Source organism: Lepidochelys olivacea, assembly GCF_965140295.1.
Source record: "Lepidochelys olivacea isolate rLepOli2 genome assembly, chromosome: 3".
Lineage (NCBI taxonomy): Eukaryota > Metazoa > Chordata > Testudines > Cheloniidae > Lepidochelys > Lepidochelys olivacea.
In genome coordinates this window covers 157,434,463-157,451,673 of record NC_140413.1, presented here as the reverse complement: position 1 = coordinate 157,451,673, position 17,211 = coordinate 157,434,463, and the positions used below count along the sequence as shown (strand labels likewise).

General features: G+C 47.3%; 1 protein-coding gene across 1 annotated transcript in view; it reads left to right on the top strand.

Moving 5' to 3' along the window:
* The window catches only part of GALNT14 (polypeptide N-acetylgalactosaminyltransferase 14), a 183,325-nt gene that overhangs the window by 62,593 nt on the left and 103,521 nt on the right, over window positions 1-17,211 (top strand). The window lies entirely within an intron of this gene.

Sequence of the window (17,211 nt, the reverse complement as noted above, 5' to 3'; positions counted from 1 at the left end):
GTGAGAGGCTGTTCAGTTACATTCTGCTTCCGGAGGTGTCACTGGGGAAACCTCATCTGCTTTAAAGCAGACATGAATCAGCCACAAGGGCATCACTGGCAGAAGCATGGGAAGATATGCTGAATTTAATTCCGTCCTATGCTGAATTTAATTCCGCCTGCTGAGGTAGAAAGAAGAGCTTAGTGCATTGAGAAGCAACCCTTCAGTGGCACGCACAGCTGCTGTGACACCAATGTGAGCTGTCCTTTTCTTCTAGTCTTAGTCCCATCTATATGGGGTGGGCTCTGAGTCCTCCTCCTCCATTCTAGTCTGTCTTGAAGCAGTTCTTCGGAAACTCCACAAGTCTCTTGTGTGATATCCATCCATCTCGCTTTGAGTCTTCCAACCCTTCTCTTACATTGAGAAGTGGACAGTAACAACCTGTTTCCTGTATATTCTTTTGATCTTCTCTTCACATGCCCAAATGATCTAAGCCTGGACTCTTTCAACTTTTCTGTAATTGGTACCATCTTCACACTTCCCCTAACTAGTTCATTCTGAACATGGCTCATCATTGTAACTCCAAGCATCCATCTTCACATTTTCATTCCCACTGTGTTCAAGATCTTCTCCTGTCTCTTCCTCAGTGCCCAGCGTTCAGAGTCATACAAAAGTGCAGGCCTGATGAGTCTTATCGATCTTACTTCACAATTTGATAGGCCTGGGAGTGATCTACGATACTGATTATACATGACCACAGCGAGCACACTTTTTAATGTATTCCTTTCCACAACACTTGTGAGGCAGAAAGTATCCCCCACCCATTTAAGGGGGAGCTCTGAGGCCCAGAGAAACTGAGGCCTTGTCTACACTAGAGAGGGTTTGCTGGTATAGATATATTGGCAAGAGACTTTAATCCAGTTCCCCAAACACACTAAGCTCTGCTGCTCAAAGGACTCTTTGCTGGTATAACTGTGTCTGCTCTAGGGTTTTTGTAAACATAGCTCTCTCACTTCTGAGATAGCTATTCTGGCAAAACTTAGTGTAGACCAGCCTAAATCAATGGGGTCAGGCACCTTAATGCCTTCTGAGCATATGGGCCTTAATGAGTTGCCGTAGGCCACCCGAGAAGCCTGTAGCAAAGCAAGGACTTAACCCAGGTCTCCCGAATCCCATCTTTTCTCATGGAATAGCAGCATAGCCCAGAACGTATCCAGCTCTGGGGATGTCAGTGTCAGGAAGATACCAACAAACTAGAGGGACCTCTGTGAAGAGCAACAACAAAGTCAAACAATGATCAGAGGGCAGGAGGGGTTGGCATACAAAGAAAGATGAGGAGTGAAATCTTAGATAGCTTGATTAAATGATCAAGCAGGCACAGACCTGGCCGCAAGTCCTTGAAAGGTGTGAACCCCAAGGAGCGAGGAGTGGACTGAGGTGGAAGGCGAAGGTAACAAGGAGCGAGAGATTAAATTCAGCAAAAGGAAACTATATAGATTCATAGATATTAAGGTCAGAAGGGACCATTATGATCTAACCTCCTGCACAATGCAGGCCACAGAATCTCACCCACCCACTCCTGCGATAAACCTCTCACCTATGTCTGAGCTATTGAAGTCCTCAAATCATGGTTTAAAGACTTCAAGGGGCAGAGAATCCTCCAGCAAGTGACCCATGCCCCATGCTATAGAGGAAGGTGAAAAACCCGCAGGGCCTTTTCCAATCTGCCCTGGAGGAAAATTCCTTCCTGACCCCAAATATGGCGATCAGCTAAACCCTGAGCAAATGGGCAAGATTCACCTGTCAGATACCCAGGAAAGAATTCTCTGTAGTAACTCAGATCCCACCCCATCTAACATCCTATCACAGGCCATTGGGCCTATTTACCATGAATATTTAAAGATCAATTAATTGCCAAAATCATGTTATCCCATCATACCATCTCCTCCATAAACTTATTGAGTTTAATCTTGAAGCCAGATAGGTCTTTTGCCCCAACTGCTTCCCTTGGAAGGCTATTCCAGAACTTCACTCCTCTGATGGTTAGAAACCTTTGTCTAATTTTAAGTCTAAACTTCCCGATGGTCAGTTTATATCCATTTGTTCTATGTTGAGTATAAGGAAACATTTCTGATGTGAGGTAGAGTGTGAAATAGTCTCCCAACAGATGTGTCTTTTAGAGCTAGACAGGAGAATGTACCGCAGGGAACAATCCCCCAGTGTGTGATTGGAAATGTGTGTGATGGGGGGAAAGAGATGATCCATGTAAGAGGTCTTTGCCAGCAGTGAAATGAGCAACCCACCCCACCATTCCCACTGTCTAGCTGTTGATCTGTACAGAGCTGGGTATTTTTTTTTCTCCAGGCAACAGCTTGCTTTATGCTGACCTCCTAAATATTCAGCTCATTATACAGTATCATGTATAAATAAAACAGAGCAGGCAGAAGTGGTCTCCAGGAGGATATAATCGCCTTCCTTTTCTTTATAATTAAACAGGATTTGTCTCCATGTGTCAGGCTAGCCTCTGGGCTAGTTTATTGTTTTAAGGAATTAGATACTGGGTGCTGGGCACTCATGAGTGATTCTAAATGGAGCTGGGTCCTGCATGCCTTTGGAATTCAAAGACCCCTTCCCCCGGTATCAGGGGTGTTCTGTGGTGGTGTGGGCATGGGGAGGCATTACAGCAATAGGGAAATTCGTATCTGGGTATAGTTTTGTATTTCAGGCATGCGTGCGCACATGTTTTAGGAGTGTTTGGATCTGGAGAACTCATGCCTCACAGTATGAAATTGCTTCTCATGCAGCTCCCACGCTTATCCAGGCTGGTGAGAAACTGGACCAGAGTGCTCTGCCTGCATTGCCTCAGCTTGGCTTTAGGCAGAGCGAGCAGAGAGCCGGGCCAAGGAGAGCTTCCAGCTCCAAGCAGGGTGGGGTACACTGAGCCAAATAGACATGGCTGTGAAGGATGCCCGGTGCCCCTCCCGCTACTTCAGCACAAGCGGTGGAGGCCTGTACCTCAGTGCCTACGTTCCTAGGTTCTCTCCCTGTGGATGACTCAAAAGGTATATCTCCACTGCAATCAGGAGATGGGATTGCAGCAGATGTAAGCGTCCCCAAGCTAGCTTGCTTAAAAAGAGCAGTGAAGCTGTGGTGGCACGGGCTAGCTATCAAAATACAAGCCTGCCTGGGACCTGGCCGTGTACTCGGGTGGCTAGCCTGTGCTGCCATGGCTTCACGGCTATTATTGCTGGAGCTGACTCAATCAAAGCTAGAATGGGTATGTCTTAGGGTCGCCAACTTTCTAATTGCACAAAACCGAACACCCCTGCCCTGCCCCTTCTCTGAGGCCCTGCTCCCCACTCACTTACTCCCCGCATCCCATTGTCACTCACTCTCCCTCACCCTCACTCACTTTCACCTGGAGTAATTTAGAAATAAAGCCCAGCTGGGGCAGAGCAGGGCGTGTTTCCATAAGGAGCTGGGTTGGAGAGTGGAGATGGAGAGTTCCCTTTCTCTGGGAAGCACCCTGAAAGAAGGTGAGCAGAGCGGACGAGACAGGCTACCCCAGGGGTGAGCTGAAAGCCTGTCTGGTGCTAGGGGCTCTGAGGAGCTCTAGCTGGCCTGAACCCTGGAGCACATCAGCTGCTGGGCTGTAGAGTTTGAGGCATAGAAGCATATGGCTCAACAGGAAGACTATCCAGAGCAACAAGGTTTGGATTTTGTATATATACTTTAGGTAAAGGACTCTGTGGTACTGGAAGGGGCAGGACTCTATAACGGGATCTGCCTGGAGGGCCAGGATGCGCCTCTGGCTACAGGAGGCCAAAAGACAGTTTTGGCCGGGGAGGAACTGCGGCAAAAGTGGCTGCAGTACCACAGCCAGTCTGGAGGGGTGAGCTGGGGTGGCAACTTTGCCACAAGAAGAAATTCAATAAAAATGAGCAGTCCCTGGCTTTTGTTCTGTGACTGGCTTGACACCAACAGTGCACCAGGCACTGGACGGTGTCCCCACAAAACGGCCACCACAGCTGGCAGCCTCAGTACAGAGGCTAGCAACCCAAGCGCCGACCCAGCAAAGCACTTAAGCCTGTAACTTAAAGCATGTGAGTATTGGCTTCAAGGGGACCCTTCAAGTGCCTAAACTTTGTATGCGTGCCTAAGTGCTTTGCTGGTTCAGGGCCTAAATGGTCCGTGGAGACAGAACTACCCTCTTACGCCATCCAGATTAGGGAGGAGACACCTTGCCAAGGGTGGCATGGAAAGGCTCCAGAGAAGAATAATGGCATTGTGGTGAAGGCACTAGACAGTTTCTGGAAACCCGAGTTCCATTCTACACCCTGTGTGACTTTGAGCAATTTGCATAGTCTCTCTCTGTCTTGGCTCCTCATCCTTTAAATGGGGATAAACCATGCTTTTCTCCCATGCTCTCTTGTCTATTTAGAGTATAAACTCTTTGGGGGAAAGGACTATCTCTACTAGGTATATGTACAACACTCATGGGGCCTTATCTCAACTTGGGCTTATGGATACGAATGTAATATATGTAATCGCTGTTCTGAGCCACACAGAGGATGTCAGGCTGTGATGCTGGCCCATTTTGCTGACACTGTACATCAAATTTCCTCTCACCCCCCTGGCTTCCCCCCTACCCCCCACTGGATGGCCCTCTCAGCTCCCCTTGGGTTAACTGTCCTGTGTGGGGGAAGTACCTGTTATGTCAAGCTTGTTGCTTTCCACCAGCTGCCCCTGCTGGGGTTGTGCTCCTTCCTAAGAGCACACGCTGGCACCAGAGGAGAAGGTGGGATGAGCTTTTCTCTGTGTGAAGTGATATAATCCTTTCATCTGGCATTAGTGCCTCGGACGGTAACAGATCTATAATTGAGCCTCCCCCGATGCTACAGCAGATATTTAAATCTCGTTTGTATAATGCCTGGTTACAATTCCTGCCGAGAGATTACTGTCCGCCTCCAGTACCCCTGAATGGAAACAAACAACTTCAAGCCATCCCAAAGCAGGGAAGAGAGTTACCGCACTTCTAGAGAGCACAAACACCTCAGGACAGCAAAGTCCCCAGAGGCAGGCTGTGCCAGATGGCCAGGAGTTCTTTGGTGTTTGCTGATGCTGCGGTGCGTTGGTATATTATTATATTCATTCTGTAATGCCTCAGTCATGGCAAATAGACAGGATGTTAGAGGCACAGGGTAGAATACCCCTTGGGGGCATTACAAAGGCACCCAGCACTCCTTGCGGGTATTAGAAGCACATGCTACTGTATACTCCAGGGGCTGTTACAGGGACACCTGGCTCCCCATGGAGATACTATAGAAGCACCCAGAATGAGTGAAGCTTGGTCTTTGCACAGGGGCTTCTCCCCACTCCCTTGCGCACCTGTGCAAGGCCTGTCACGATCAGTCCCTAATGTGTCTGCCAGCTACATGGGCTCGTTCTTTCAAGCCTGTTGTTTTAGTTCCTTTTATGGTTTTTGGCACCAGTGTGACAAGGTTCTCTGCTCCAATTGGTCGGCTCTCTCCTGGGCTGGTCTCTGCAGGATGTTTAAGACTCTCTTAGAGTCATTGGGCGAGAGAGAGAAGGTGACTCTGTAGCTCCGTGGTTAGAGGGGAAAGAGATGAAAGCCTGGAGAGCCCTGTGCCATGTGAGCCTCATTCCCAGGGAGGGGTAACACACACAGCGTTGCTGTTCCAGGAACATGCTGGCTCTGGGCAGAACCATTTCCAAAGCCCATTGATCCTCAGATTGACCGCGAATGCAGCTGCTCAGTCTCTAACCCCTGGGCATCAAACACTAAGGGCAGGCAAAGCTTCCTGAGCAGGGATCTGCCTGTAGCCCTTCGCCATATTGCTCCCCCTTCATCTTGGGACCAGTTGTCAGAGATCTGGGTATGGTGCCATCTTGCTGTACCAGGCTATGACGTTTTCTGTCACAGATACTCTGCCTCCAGTGTAAGTCCACAGCCCGTCTTGTGGAGCCCTGGGCCTTGACCCAGCATCCCGGACAATATGGTGCAGTGCTGATGCATTTTTTTGTGATGCCTGGCAGGAGAGACAGGCCGAGAGGACACTGGGTTCTTGACCCCGATCTGTGTTCTGGAGACATGTGATGGGCTGGAGGCATAAGAGCTGGGAAGGCTTGGGCCAGATTCCTGCTGCCCCAAAGTTTCTCCAGTCTCATCCTTCTGCCCCCGCCAATCCCCGCAAGCCCACTTGTCCTTCTCTGTCTCTCCCACATGCATTCTATCATTTCTAATACTCTGATACCAGAGTGATGGGGCATCATACTTCTCCCTGCATGGTTCTGTCTGTCAGACTCATTCAGATTCTTCCTCTTCTGTCAGCACCCCGAGGAATGGTGGTGTATGAGGCTGGCATGCTGCAATGTGGATGGCACTGATTGGCCACCAGCTACTGCCCCATAATGGACAACTCATCAGCTGTCTCTGCCACCATGGGTGAAAAAGTCTTGGTGGCAACGAGAATTAGCCAAGCGCTCTGTTGTTTGGTGACTAAAACTGTTCCATAGAACAGCTGCTTGGTGTCTTACATGCAACGAACCTAGTGGTCTCAGTTCAGCGTTTAGTAATCTGATATCTGTATTGTTCAAACTGCCATCACTTTAAAAGGCAGCAGGAGGTGATGGGGGATGGGCTGTCTCACTTCGTTTGGAAATGAGGCAGGAGAGAGAAGGATGGGGAGCCAGAACCTGCTTTCGTGTTTCTCAGACAGTTCTACAATCTGATGCATTTCTTTTACTTGATGATTAGTTTTTTTCTAAAGAAAGGCAAGGTGTTTTCTTTCCTGGATACTCCTAGCAGAAGCTGAATTTTAATACTCTTTACAGGTGACAGGCAGCATATTTTGCAGACAGCTGGCATTCACGCTGCAACTGGCAGTGTTTTGACACTTGTCGAAGGCTGGTGAACAGAATGGGCTGTGCCAAAGTGAGGGGTTCCTTTTTATTTCTTAATTTCTTTCACACCTTCCTGGAAACTTTAATTTTCAGTTTCAGAACATTTCCCCCAGACTAGGTATTTATAATGGTTGCAGCACACATTGTGCATTCTGTATACATCTCTGGGCTGCCTACAAGTAGGGAACCTAGTCAGCAGTTAAATTGTACATTAGAGCTTGGGACCCTCTTTTCCCAGAGCACAGGCCGCTGCTGCACAAGCTCCTGAAGAATCCCCATTCACATTAACGCTTTGTCTACTCCTTGCAGGACTGCTGCTGCCCCACAACTTAATTGCATACGCTTTGTGCCGGTCTCATTCCATCCTGAAGAGAAGAGTGGTTGGCATGCTCCCAGAATCTCTGGTTCTTGCCCAGTTCAGGTCTACCTCTCCCGCCGTACCCATCAGTGCGTTTCTTATACCGCTTGTTCTTGTTGCCTCTAATCTCAGCTGGTTGTGGGAACTGTGTGTTGTGGCTGTGATCAGTAAACCCATAGTGAATGAATTGTGTGGATGGTGTATATACACCCTAGGGATAGGGTATAGGAAAGAAATGCAGTGAGAAACACCCATTGTTTCATGTTCTCTATGTATATAAATCTCCCCACTGTATTTTCCACTGAATGCATCCGATGAAGTGAGCTGTAGCTCACGAAAGCTTATGCTCAAATAAATTGGTTAGTCTCTAAGGTGCCACAAGTACTCCTTTTCTTTTTGCGAATACAGACTAACACGGCTGCTACTCTGAAACCAGTGAGAACCCTAGTACACCATGAAGGTTAGATGTCTCAGGATGGACAAGCAACCAGGGTGCATACCTTCTAACATTACAAGTGACTAAAGCGGGACACAGCACCATTCAGGTTGGCCCATCTCTCCCTCTGTAGACTGAGATAGAGGAGCAGAGGGACGAAACCTGAATGACGCTGTGCTCCCATGCAACAGGTTGCAACAGCACTTGATTTGGGGGCCCTCTCAAGTGGGAGGCCTGGGCCTAACTGCTGTTTGACCAGGACAAGAGGGTTGGGGGTTCAAAGCAGGATAATCCTGGGCCCATTGGGAGGTATGTGTATGGCAGGGAATGGAGGCCCTACCTCATGGTTAGCAGGGAGAGAATTAAAAACGTTTAATCTACAGCAGATGGCTGCCCTCACGGCAGGCATTGCCAAAATTCCCAGCCAAGGGGGAATGAAGAGAGGCTGAGCTGGGGTCTACGGCTCCTCTAGAAAGTATAAAAAAGGAGCGTGTTGAGAGTCACTTTCTCTCTCTGAATTTGGACAGATTCTTCGGTCAGACTCACCCTGGGATAAGGGTACATTTGCCTGTGTTTGTTATATTTGGGTTGGATACCCATTGGCCTTAGGCGTTGGGAGTGGACCTCTGTAAACAAAACTTGGAGTGGTTCTCCTACATTGGTCCTCGTCAAATGGTGTCTTTAGGCCTGTGATTGGAAAAACATCCCAGACTGAACTCCTGTAGATCTCTCCGTATTCTTTTTTTGCTGCCACTTCACCTAGTCTGATCTGCTGAGGCAAAGATCTGCTGCCTGGTCTATGGTTTTCACCGGCCTTTACTTGGAAGGGCTTGGAAGTCCCTTGAGACATATGTAAAACAAGGGTTGGCCTGTACTCCCGGGGTGAAATTTATGCCCCTTCTCTCCTTGAATTAATTTACTGTTGCCCTAAATGTAGTTGCAATTTGCAGATACCACCTCTGGGGCAATGGTCTTTTTTGATTTAAGCTAAGCAAGATTGGATGGCAGCACCCCAAGGAAAACCCAAGGATCTGCAGGGAGTGCTGGTGATTCAAGCCCTGAGCTCTGTTTATACTTTTCCCAACCTGTTTCTCTTGGGTTGGCATGGCCGCATTTGCAAACACAATGGGCTTGCTTGTCGAATGGAACTAATTTCCAGGGTACTGGCTTTCATAGCCCTGGGGCCAATTATAAAAGCAGAATGTCCCAGCAAGGCTTATTATTGCACACAGCACCTTTCTAGATAAGGGGTTGGGAGGAGCAGGCAGAGGAGCGTGCATCAGCTCAGCCCACCGAGGTCTTCCTTACTGCGTGCAGCAACCCAGTGGGCAATGCGCAGAGGCAGGTTCATAGAATCATAGAATATCAGGGTTGGAAGGGACCTCAGGAGGTCATCTAGTCCAATCCCCTGCTCAAAGCAGGACTGATCCCCAATTAAATCATCTCAGCCAGGGCTTTGTCAAGCCTGACCTTAAAAACTTCTAAGGAAGGAGATTCCACCACCTCCCTAGGTAACGCATTCCAGTATTTCACTACCCTCCCAGTGAAAGTTTTTCCTAATATCCGACCTAAATCTCCCCCACTGCAACTTGAGACCATTACTCCTTGTTCTGTCATCTGCTACCACTGAGAACAGTCTAGAGCCATCCTCTTTGGAACCCCCTTTCAGGTAGTTGAAAACAGCTATCAAATCCCCCCTCATTCTTCTCTTTCGTAGACTAAACATCCCCAGTTCCCTCAGCCTCTCCTCATAAGTCATGTGTTCCAGTCCCCTAATCATTTTTGTTGCTGGACGTTTTCCAATTTTTCCACATCCTTCTAGTGTGGGGCCCAAAACTGGACACAGTACTCCGGATGAGGCCTCACCAGTGTTGAATAGAGGGGAACGATCACGTCCCTCTGTCTGCTGGCAATGCCCCTACTTATACATCCCAAAATGCCATTGGTCTTCTTGGCAACAAGGGCACACTGTTGACTCATATCCAGCTTCTCGTCCACTGTAACCCCTATGTCCTTTTCTACAGAACTGCTGCCGAGCCATTCGGTTCCTAGTCTATAGCGGTGCACTGGATTCTTCTGTCCTAAGTGCAGGACTCTGCACTTGTCCTTGTTGAACCTCATCAGATTTCTTTTGGCCCAATCCTCCAATTTGTCTAGGTCCCTCTGTATCCTATCCCTCCCCTCCAGCGTATCTACCTCTCCTCCCAGTTTAGTGTCATCTGCAAACTTGCTGAGGGTGCAATCCACACCATCCTCCAGGTCATTTATGAAGATATTGAACAAAACCGGCCCCAGGACCGACTCTTGGAGCACTCCACTTGATACCGGCTGCCAACTAGACGTGGAGCCATTGATCACTACCCGTTGAGCCCGACAATCTAGCCAGCTTTCTACCCACCTTATAGTGCATTCATCCAGCCCATACTTCCTTAACTTGCTGGGGTGACATGAACCTGATCCTCCTGCAGCACCGTTGGTCATTGCATGTAGCGCCACACTGAGTAAAGCCCAGCAGGAGGCGAGGCATCTCAAACCAGCTCTGTTCATTACCCCATGCAGAACCATGCTGGGTGACGCACGCTGCGTGACATGCTCTTGTAACTGCATCCTTCTCTTTCCGTGGCAGCCTTGACCTGCCACTTACAGCACCTGTTACTGAAGCGGTTTCTACTCTCGTGGTGGGAGTGTGTGGATGCCATGGCGTGGTGGCTGGCTCACCCATGCGCCCTGGATGGAAATGCTGTGGATACCTGGCTGCAGCCTGAGCTTCCCAGGGGAAACTGAAGAACCCACAGCTGCATCGGTCTGAGCCACTCACTCTCTGTTCCTGCTCCAGCAATTCCAGCTGCACTGTAATCACACAATTATTATGCCATTAAAATGTCATATTCATAGAAATCCACATAAACAAAGCATTAACAATCTCTGGAAAATTGTAGTCTTTACTGCTAATGACCTACTCTCTTTGTGCACTCTCCCCCCTTTCTTTTCTGAGCCTTGATTTAAGAGGCAGACAAGGAAGTACATCTCTGTGCTTAGACTCTCAATTTTTAATGTACTGTCACAGTGAGAGACCTTTCTCTCTCTCTTTAATAGGGCTACAGGTGGTTTGGAGGAGCCCGCTTAGCAAGCTGGTAAAGAAGGAAGAGGCTGTTCAGAGTGTGTTCTCAGCTGGGAAAGTGTCAAATATCTGATGTAATAAGGTAGATTCCCTTTGAATTTAATTTTGTCTCTAGCCTGCCTTTGGCATTTTCTGTTCTCTTTGTAACGTGCCTGGGGGATGATAGCTCAGGGCTTTGATTAGGGAAAGCAGGTGGGGGTCAGAGAGTGGGAGACTATGCTGATGAGACCCAGTTCATCCCTGGTATAATGTTGTTGATTTCTACCAGGGATGAACTCAGCCAATTCTCTTTAGAGCATACACAGTTTCTCTCTCCGCCCCCACTCCCGTGGCGCTATAATTGATTCCCAAGGGCTTATCCAGGTGTATTGTTCTGATGCATTCTGGTTGTTTGTCAGCTGGTCGCACTCTGATGCTTCTATGTGAGGACTAGTCTAATGTCTCTTGAGTTAGTTTCTTGTTTGTGTGGGATGCACCAGACACTACACTTGTTCATTTCTAACAGTGTCTCCTTGCTGGACACCCTTCACTGAAGCAATGCAGGGAAAGAACCTTGCCCTCCCAGCTAGGGTGACCAGATGTCCTGATTTTATAGGGACAGCCACAATTTTGGGGGCTTTTTCTTATATAGGCACCTATTACCCTTCACCCCCTGTCCCAATTATTTTATGCTTGCTGTCTGGTCACCCTAGTCCCAGCTGAACAGGAAAAGCTACTTGTAGGGGAATATTGGGGTCCAAAAACCTTGAAAGTCTCTTTAAAAGTTGTCCCCATCCAGTTCTGTTCAGTCCATGTGTAGTGAAGCATTAGAAGTCACTGGGTATTTTAAATTATAAATAATAATCTTGAATCCTGAAGGATCCTAAGGCACTTCTGAGGGACAGTTTTGCTCAGGTGGTCTGAGCACAGGGATTGGCAGCTGGCAATTGTAGTAGGCTCTTATCCTCTTATGTGGCTCAGCTGCTAAAGGGGGACAAAGATGCATACTCAGCCAGTGTGGGTTCCGGTGCTGTCGGAAGCTCCACCCACCGCCCAAGATTCACTCACTTCTGCTGTCCAAGAGTTGGCGCTCAAGGTCAGTTGTTCAAATTTTCATAATGAACCTAGTCTAAAGCCCACTGAAGTCAATTTAAAGAGTTGGATTGTCTTCAATAGACTTTGGCTCATGCCTGACATGATCATGATTGTTTTTCTTTCTTTGACAAGCAGTGAAATAGTTACCTTTACTGAAATCTAAATTGACATCAGTAAGTTTCAGAATTAACATTCCTTTGATGCATGGCAGTTATTTGGCATCCATTCATACCCTGCTCCCATTTTAATAGCTTTCTCCACTATCCTAGAGGCTGGAGGCTTCCTTAAAAAAAGCATAAGTTCTAATGCACAAGGTGGCAGCTGCCAGGGACAAATGTTTGCTCACTGTGCAAGTTTCCAGCCCCATGGAATTACTAGAAATCTCACAACTATGCCTATTTCATGGTATATCCAGGCTAATATTGATGCCAGTTTGTACAGTCCTGAAAGGCTTTAGATGCAGCTCTACTAAACTGATCGCAAACTCTGTGAGCCATTCACCCATCTAAAGCAGGAAAGCAGAGCTTGCTTTTCACAGCTGGTGAGCATGATTAACTACTGTATGTGGCTCTTAACAGGCAAGTTTCCTAACAGAGTGGTTTGCCTGGTGCTATTGAGAGGAAGAGAGAAGAACCCATTTCATTAAAGTGGTAGGCTGCCCCTCCCCCTTTTTTTAAACCAGAGAATGAGGGGTTTTTTTTGCTCCCTCTGCTGTAGACTTATTCAGTCTCTCAAACTCTTCTGCCAAAAGAAGTGACTGGTGTTTCCTATAATTAATACCAAACATTAAACTGCAGCATTGAAAGAGAAATTGCCTAATTGTGAGGGGGAAAAAAATACAATTTATTACCAGAACATGAGAGAAAATGAATGAGACAGAGAGAGAAGAGCCCCGCAGAAGATAAATAGAAAGGCAAGTGGAATATTGACTTGATCTTTCTCTAGTGCAGGGTAATTTGGCTTCTAAAGTGAGTTAGATCATAATAAATTAAATTTAGATTTCTGCACATCGGTTAAATAACTCCCAAGACAGAATTCTAGTGTGAGGAAGAGGTGATAATACATGGTGGAAATATAATGAAGATCTTATCCAATAATCCAGAAGTGATGTGTGGTCCCTGCATGTGTGATAGGGCTTTTCCTTTCCTTTGTTGGGGGTCCAGGAACAGGTAAATCATCGATCTGCAAGTTGGAGAAGCTGTCTTCTCAGTAAAACACGTGGATAGCCTGAACACTTCCTATACAATGCATCCTTCCTGATATCCAGTGCAGATTTGCTGTCTGCAGTGAGTGTATGCTTAAACATTCCCATCGGATTGCATGCAGCCTCACAGGAAGTTTAGGAGAGGAGGTGGAAGAATACTGCATCCCAATGAGACTCTAAGGGGGTATTTAGCTATAGTAAAGAGAGTGTAATTATCCAGTAGGAATTTGACCAGGACACTGGGGTAAACTCTGCAGAATGTAATCAAGTGCTAAAGCTCTGCATCTGATGTCCCATCTGTGTAGGGTGACCACATGTGGCAGGGTATGCAAGCCCCATACTGTGAAGGAAGGGGTTAAGGAGTTACTCTGGGCTCATAGGTGGCCCTGCCTGGCAGCACCTTCAAGGTATGCCAGGAGTGGAGGAAGAGTTAAAAGGGGGAGAAAGTCAGCTCAGGGGCAGGCAGGCAGCTTCGGGGGAGGGGAGGGAGAAGGAGGAAGGTAATGACAGGCTGTTTGGCCTCTCCCTGGAAGCTGGGGAGACTAACAAAAGGCAGAGCCTGCTACCTTGCCTGTGCGTGGTCCGAGCTTCTGGAAGTGAGGGTGGGCTGGACTATAGTCTTTCTGGTGGCATTTCCTTAAAATGCAGAGGGTCACCCTAGATGCACCTCCCAGTAGTACCGTGCCCCAAACTTCATGGGGGAACATTCCATTTTTAGTTGCAGGAAGCATTCACTGTCTGATAAACCAGCTCTGCTTCTAGACATTGGGTGCCTTCTATCCAAGGATTGGAAACTGTAAATGGAAAAGTCCTATTCAGTCATCTACAGTAGCTTGTTTCCTTGCCTTGTCTGCTGAGCACACAATCCTAGCTGGAGCACACTCAACCACTGTGCCTTCTCACAGGCTAGGCTCCTCAGAACTTCAGAGTTTAACATTGCAGCCTCACCACCGTATGTAAATGGCTGGTGTCCTTGTAATGCTGCAAGTACAAACAGAGGTGCCTAGAACCTATGGTTGACATCACAGCAGTTGGCTAATTGCGTTGTCTTGGAACTGCATCTGTCGATTATGCCATGTGAACTTGGCAAGCATCAAGCTCAAGCTGGCAGAGACTTGCCCACTACCCGCACACCCTTGCAGCACAATTATTCAGAGATCAAAGGGCCAAGCTGCTTAGCCATACTGTACAGGGATAGGTTGCCATTATGCCAAGGTTTTAAAGGGATGCTGTGCTGATAAATCTCTCAATGCAGAGCCTGATTCTCCACTGTTCTGCCCGACATCCACTTGAGCACTTGTATAAATGAGTACACAAGGTACAGGGCAATGGAGAATTAGGGCCACACTAAAGAGGGATACATTTCTTTACCTCTTCTATATAAAGCTAAAGAAATTTGTAATATTTTGTGGCTGATTTAATTTTTGCTCTTCCCTCGCTTGACTGGTCAGTTTCACTTCCTGTTTATAGTCCATTCCCTTTTCTGGGTCTCCTGTCTAGCTCAATAACACTGATTCATATACATTCTTTTTTAAATGACCTGTTTTTATGGCCATTTTAAAATGGAAACATTTCTATTCATATTAAGTTTTATAAAACTTTTTTCAAAAACACAACTTCAGCTTTGGGATCTAAACTGCTGACCCTTTCTTCAACAGAGCTGGAATCTCAGGGTCCTCTCCAGCCCTTGTAAATTTCAGGGCTTCAGTGGTTCTGAGATGCAATCAGCTCAGTTTTCCCGATCTTTCACTGTGCTGGTAAATCACATTTTACAAGATGCCTTAAAAAAACATAAACTATATTTATTGCACAATATTCTGCACTCCTACCAAGAGCCTACAAACTTTTATGGATAGCCTTCTGCTCATAAACCTCCTGATGGGCTGGAGTGGCCTTAACATTTTAATAACTTTCCTTCATTTTTGGTGTCCTGGGATGCCGGACTGATGTTCAGAAAGGTGGACTGTTCTGTGATTGTCATCAGAGGCAGTCCAGCCCAGGTCGAGCGGCTACAAGCAGCAAAGCAATTGTAAGAAATGACATTGTGGTGCACCATATTTATTCCCTCTGCTGAATGTGCTGTGTCTGCAAGTTAAAAGATGATTTTTATGACTCTCAGCAACTGTATGCTCACCTTGGGATATGAAAATAAAGTCATGGTCTTCTTGCCTATTGCAGCATGGCTGGTAATAAAGCTTCTGCAATCAGACCAGGGCTGATAATATGCTTAGATCAGGATTGGGATAGAATTGAGCTTGCTCCTCTGTTGCATGGGCTGAGTAGGTGCAAGAGGGGAATCGCTTCCTCTGCTTATAAATTGATCAGATGGAACTCAAAGGCCAAATTTCTTTCTGGGATAATGCCACTGGTGGAGGTGGATTCAGCTGGAGTTACAGCAGGGTGAATCTGGCCCCTAGGGAACAGAGAGAGAGAGCGTATTCTCCAGGGAGAAGAATAGCATTACAGCAGTGTAAGGTCAGAATGAGCCTTGATGTCTCTGCCCTGAAGAGTTTACATTCAACAGCCCAGACTCTGATCTACATGTCACTGATCAGTAATAACACTGAGGATCACGGAGTTAGTCCTGATTTACGCTGGTGTAACTGAAATCAGAATTTAGCCCAACAGGGTGAGCAACAGTAAGAACTATTGGGAGTGCTCCGGAGGGAGGTCAAGAAATAAAGCTGCCTTTGGTTAAAGCCAGAGAGGTCTCGAGGGACCTGGGAGTCTTTGTGCTGTGAAGCAGTGCCATGCCTTTGAAGGTGGCCTGTGTTCCCTTAAATTTCACTCCAGGCCTTGCAGCATGAGAAGGGACATTCCAGGGGAATCTCAATCCAGCCCTTTTTGCTTAAACTGATGTATGGGGTACAGGCTGTTCGTTTGCAAGAGCCATCACTTCCCCCTCCCTCTTCCCCTTCCTATTAACATGGAGAATGTGCTGTCCGATGTGAATAAAATCAATTATGGGATAAAAATCACCTCTTTCAAAAGCTTCATTTTGTGCCATTAGCAGGGGAGAGTGGCAGTGAGATGAGTAACAAAAAAAAATCAATTATTCGATAAGATCACAATTTTCTTTGGTGCTGAAATTACTGTACACGTTTGAATCGCTCTGTATTACACGTAGGCTGAGATCAAAGAGCTTGTGCTGCTGTAACGATGTGATCTTATCATGTGCACCTCAGAGCCAGCCCAGAGCCATTGTGTGCTGCTTAACAAAAGGACATTTTGACTCTTGTACAGCTGGGCGAGCAACCAAGTAGCCCTGCGGCTCCCCTATACCTGAGCAAACAGTGGGGATGATGCATCCCCAGATGCCTTGCTTTGCAGGACCCCCTGCTGTCTGGAATAATATGGGGGCAGGGGCATTGTGAGCAGGCAGTGTTTCCGAACAGATGTTGCACCATTAATTGATCTTCGATTACTAGCAGTAGATATGCCCAATGGCCTGTGTTGGGATGTGAGATGGGGTGGGATCTGAGTTACTACAGAGAATTCTTTCCTAGGTGTCTGGCTGGTGAGTCTTGCCCAAATGCTCAGGGTTTAGCTGATTGCCGTATTTGGGGTTGGGAAGGAATATTCCCCCCAGGGTAGATCGGCAGAGGCCCTGGGGTTTTTTCGCCTTTCTCTGCAGCGTGAGGCACGGGTCACTTGCTGGAGGATTCTCTGCACCTTCAAGTCTTTAAACCACGATTTGAGGACTTCAGTAGCTCAGACATAAGTTAGGGGTTTGTTACAGGAGTTGGTGGGTGAGATTCTGTGGCCTGCGTTGGGCAGGAGGTCAGACTAGATGATCATAATGGTCCTTCTGACCTTAAAGTCTATGATTCTAAGCCATCTGAAAGGAAGTGTAGATTGAGCCCAAGTGCCCTTGCCAGGCGGTTGAATATTTGACAGGTGTGAGAAGACATTAAAACACACAATCATAATTTAACCAAGCGAGTCATGGCTGTGGGATGGTGCTGAGGTTTGCCTGAGGAGCTGGCTGCCAAAGGGCAGTACTAAGGGTCCCCGTGCTGAGGGTCTGTCATTTTAATCTGTAGCAGGCCAGATCCTCAGCTGATGTAAATCGGTGCAACTCCATTGACTTCAACTACTATTTGTGAGAGGGAGCA